This window comes from Athene cunicularia, assembly GCF_003259725.1.
Source record: "Athene cunicularia isolate RWA chromosome 8 unlocalized genomic scaffold, athCun1 chr8_part1, whole genome shotgun sequence".
Classification (NCBI taxonomy): Eukaryota; Metazoa; Chordata; class Aves; order Strigiformes; family Strigidae; genus Athene; species Athene cunicularia.
In genome coordinates this window covers 10,784,889-10,789,895 of record NW_020799109.1, presented here as the reverse complement: position 1 = coordinate 10,789,895, position 5,007 = coordinate 10,784,889, and the positions used below count along the sequence as shown (strand labels likewise).

General features: G+C 55.1%; 1 protein-coding gene across 1 annotated transcript in view; it reads left to right on the top strand.

Moving 5' to 3' along the window:
• Window positions 1-2,887: 2,887 nt before the first annotated feature.
• LOC113482721 (hyphal wall protein 1-like) overlaps window positions 2,888-5,007 on the top strand; it is a 16,537-nt gene continuing 14,417 nt past the window's right edge. The window contains exon 1 of the mRNA XM_026853693.1: window positions 2,888-2,891. The gene's annotated coding sequence lies outside the window, so the exon portion shown is untranslated. The remainder of the gene's footprint in view (window positions 2,892-5,007) is intronic.

Sequence of the window (5,007 nt, the reverse complement as noted above, 5' to 3'; positions counted from 1 at the left end):
GCGTGCTCCTTGTCATGTCATGACCATCCTCCTGGCAGCAAGGACAGCTCCGCAGGGGCTGCCTGCACGCTGTCCTCTGCATGAGGATTTACATGCCTGCTGATGAAGAACAGGGTTAATGATTCTGTCTCACCACCGGTGCGGACAAGGCAACCAGCATGTCCTTGTGTGTGAAGCTATGTTGCCATGTCAGTCCAAACCTGGCACCTCGTATCTCTGCACGAGACCTGGCAACCGTGGGATTGTCAGAGCATCTTCGACATTCCTCTTCCAGGAGGCCAGGCAGAGCCCAGGCGGGAGGCTGGCAGCAGCGCCAGACACCCTGCCTCAGGAACCAGAGACAGCTTGTGCTGGGGCAGATGGATATTCCCATTTAGGCAGCTGCCATGCTGTGACTGGTGCCATGGTCTTGTGCTTCCCTGCCTGCTCATCACAGCCATCTGCTGTCCTGGCTTCAGCTCGGAGCCTGTCCACACTACAACGGTGCCATGGTATGGCTATAGCCAAGCTCCTGGTGGCACTGTGGGCATGGAGTGGCACGGAGCCAGCTGGCTTGCTCCACGATGCTCCCAGCCATGAGGATGGTGAGCCACGACTGACCCTGTGTCACTGTGTCTGAGTGCCTTCAGCCCTGGGAAGAGCCCATCAGACCATGCTCCAGCCCATAGGAGCTGAGGGGCAAAGGGTGAGACCCCAGTGCTCAGAGCAGGCCTCAGACACGGCTCCTCTCAGCAGCCCTTGAGTTTTTGGATTGTCCGATACCAAAATACCACTTTTGTAGTGGAAAACCTTACATATTTGGCAAAGGTGTATTCACAATAACACCCACCAGAGTGCAGAAATACAGGCTTGCATTAGTTTGGACTGTGGTGGATGCCCAGAGACCACACAGTCCTATTAAGGCCACCAACCCACATGGGCATCCATCCCACCTCTCCTGCCCCATGCCAAGGCTCAAAAGGGTTCCTGAATTTCTTGGTGCACCATCCTCACACCCCAGCTAAGCCAGCTCCTCTCTGGGATGAAAGCACAAGTTTTTGCCTCCCTGGACCATATGGCAGCCTGTCCTCCTCTGGTTACACTCCTCACACTGGCTGCCCTTACCTCTGCAATTACAACAGTAGAGACCCATTGTGGCACTGAAACTGGAGACCTCTGCCACAGCGGAGCTCTTCAGCTTATCACCCCCTCCACCCTGGGCTTGGGCACACTCAGCTCTGCTCCTGCTTCCTCCAGCCTGGGCTTTCTGCAGAGCTTCACGACCTACAAGCATCCAGCTGCTACCGGATCCCTGCTTGGTTGCTGGAGAGATCCTGCTCTCGGATCAGCATGACCCTGTATGCATTCAAGTCTCTCAGCCCCTTAATTTTTCCCAGCTCCCTGAGCCAGCAAAGTCCCAGTGTTTATTATCCCTCTCCCAGAATGGTTCTCTGTCTCCGACGCTTTGCTGTGTGTGGTGTGCTTTTTTTCTTCAGTTTTGTTTTTCTGTTCTTCCTCCGCTGGATTACAAAGCAGTGAAGGGCCCTTGGAAAGGAAGATGAGTCAGGACAGATACACAGGGGGAAGAAGACAAGCTCCCAGCCTTGAAGTCAGGTTCACTGCCTGCGTCACTGTTATTAAAAATAGATGAATGGCAGTGCTCTTTGCATTGGAGGAGCAACAGAGGAGATGTAATATCCTGGGCTGCCGAGCAAATGCACCCTCTGTCCGCCTGCAAGTCACTCAGTTAACATCTTCTGCTCTTTGATAAATACTTTTTTCTTTACTCTGACTTGTGGGATTTAATTTGCCTGTCATAAAAAACTGTTTTAATATTTCAACCTTCTGGGGGAAATGACTCACCTTGGACTAGCTCTTCTGCTCCAGTCAGTTGGCTATCAGCTCCCTTGAGAACTGAAAATCCCTTCAAGTGTCATCTCCCTCTGAGAGCAGCCCTTCTCTCCATCCCACAGTCAAGTGCTTCTGGGGGGTGAGAAAGCAGCCATCTGGGGGTGATATATTGGCCCATCTGCCCCAAGACCAACTTTGATCCTGTTCAGCCCTCCTGAAAAAAGCAAGATTGCAAGGTGGCACGAGGCAGGCTGGGATCCACTGAGCTCTCTGCAAGGCTGGGGTGAGATGTGTGCCAGTGCCCGGTGGCAAAGGTCAGAGGACAGAGAGGCTAAAGCGCAAGAAATAGGATGATTTACATGAACCCAGAGCCCAGGTGAACCACTCGTGTCCCAGCAGCGCTGCCACAGCTGCCAGCCCTCTGCCCAGGGCTCCCGCTGCTGCGCCCGCTCACCTCCAGGCTGTGCAAAAGAGATGATCTCTCTGCAGATTGTGCGTGGGCTGCGCTGGGGTCACGGTGGCAGCGCGACCAAAGCTCTGCTGCTGCTCACTCAGGAGGACGCTCAGCTTCTGTCATACCCTGGGCTGGGGGACACAGCCCAAGCACTGACCTTGCACGTCTCTCCCAGGGCCAACATCTCCCTTCCTCCTACCTATGCTCTTACTTCCCCTCAGCCCTTTTGCTGCCACTATTTTCCACTCGCTTGTTTTGTATTATCTGCTTTTTCCTATTAAATTAACATAATCAACTTTATCATCTCTGGCCTGCTCCGTGCTTTGGCCGCCAGCCAGAAGCGAAAGGACAGGAGCTAAATAAAGCCACTGCAAGAGAGAGCGTGATACTGGCAGAAGTCAATGCCATCTTTTTCGAGCACAAAACTTTCTTTCACAAGTTATTCTAATTCCTCAACTCTCGTTGCTACCCAGACCTGTCTGGTCTAAATGCTGTATGGGTTTGTAAGGGTGTTTTCTCTCCCCCTCAAGAACAGCCCAGGGCGATTACCCTCTGAGCAAGTCAGAGCCCCTGTAGAGCCCACACAGACACAGGGGGCTGCTCCCTGGTATCCAAGGGGAATATTTTTGCTCACTGCATGAGAAAGTGCCAGTGCACCAGCAGGATATTAAAGCACCCCATGGTTTCCCCACCCTATCCAGGAAGGGAGAGCAGCAGTATCACTGCAAAGACACCATCACACCTATGCAGTCACTTTTCTCGCTCCCAGCTGCCCCTTCCATGCTATGGAGAGCCAAAGGTGCCTCATTAGTGTGTTAATCATAATCCTAATGAGTGTAGAGATCAGCTAAAGTAATAGCAGTGACCTGCAGGGGGTCTCATCTGCCCAGGTTTATCGTGCTGCTCAGAAACCCCTTGGGGAGTGCCAGCCCACCGCTCTCCTTGTCCCCCAGCTGTTGAAGATACCCTGTGCCATGTCTACACGCTTAATTAAAGCAGAGGGAGCGGTAACCTTGACGACTGAGAGCTGCTATCTATAAGCCAGCTGAGGTGGATATCGTTTCAGCATCTCCACAGAGAGACCAGAGGAGAGACCTGAGTCAGAAGCTTGCAGGCGTTGGACGTGCTCAGGAGCCGTGGTCACAGCCAGCAACACCGACGTCCCCTGGAGCTCATGTCCTCCTCAGGGTGCCAGGGGGGTGGAAATGCCGTGGTTCCTCGCGGGAGAGACGTGGCAGGCTCCCAACTACCCTGAGGTGCTGGGTCGGGCAGTGAACACTGTGGCACTGAGAGCCCAAGCCTGACCGGTGCAGAGAAGGCTTTGCTCTGCCGGGCACCTCTGCGGTGTCTGGGGGGAGCGGAAGACTTATCACTTACCAAGAAGTTGAAAATACACTTAAAACAATTCCTCTTAGAACTGGGAAATTTGTAGAAGCCCAGTTACTTCTGCCTTAAGGGGATGCTGGAAAATGGTACATCTAGTTTTGGTGGGTATTAAGTAGCAAGCAGCTAGAAATGCATTTCCAATGAGGGGCTGAGATTTAATTTTTTTTTTTTTTTTTAAGAGCTGTTAAAAGACATGATTGGTTCTGCAACAGATCAACCCTGTTCTCTTCTCCCTGCCTCTGAACTGAGGGCAGGAACTACCAAGGAGCCTCACACTGAAGAAGGAAGGCAGTTCCCTCTTGGGGAACAAAAATACCCATTTCCATCTTCTTCCTCTGTCCTGTGGTGCTGCAGACACGGGATGGAGAAGGAGACCCACAGCCCCACCTCTGCCAAAGCAGCCTGAGAGGGCCAGCAAGGACCACGCCATTGATGTGGGGCCCTTGGATGCCTCTGAGGCCTCATGTTCTTCACATCTTATGGGCAAAAGGCACCTTCCCAGGTCAGAGGAGCACTAAACCTTCCCATTGTTTCTGTGAGAGCTGATGGGGCAGGATAGGAGGGTTCACTCCAGCTGCGCTACATGAGGCTGGGGTCAGGGAGGAAGCACCGTGACAAGAGATTTGCAAGGGGATTTTTGATCCTTCCAGAGAGCAGCCTGGACACAGGGTTCCTGGCTGGGTGCCTGGCCACCGCCAGCTTAATGGGGTTTCTTCTTCAGAAATGCCAACCAGAAGAGAGCGGTCAGACTTTCCAGTGGCTGTTGGCTTTGCCCTCACAGCGCCTGGATGGGCTTGGCCAGCCCGAGGGAGGCTGGGAGGGACGTGGGGCAGGGGGTGTCCCACCGGCTGCAGAATGCCCTGAGAAACCAGCTGTGACACCTTGAGCACCTGGCTCAGCCCTGGCCAGGGCAGCATCCAGGGGTGCTGGAAGCAGCTCTGCACCCAGCTGTGCCCACAGACCCGGGTACCCCGGAGCAGTTCTGAGGCCCCAGGGCGATGCTCTATGTTAGGCTTGGCCACTGTCCCCATCCCCGTGTGGGGCAAAAGTGGGGGTGCCAGGCTCAACTGGGCATGCCAGGGGCTATGCGGGACCAGACTGAGGGATGGTGAGGGCTTGGACCGGGGTCCCTCGGACCAGAATGGGGTGACGGGGTGGTGCAGGACTGCGCCGGGGATGCCCGGGACAGGGAAGGCCCGGACCCGGGTGCCCTGCCCGAACTGGGGGTACCGGGGACCAGCCGGCGGTGCTGGGGGCGGTACCGAACCGGACCGACGGTGTCGGGGCCGGACGGGACGGGGATGCGGGGGGTGGCAGCGGCCCCCGCCCCGCGCCTC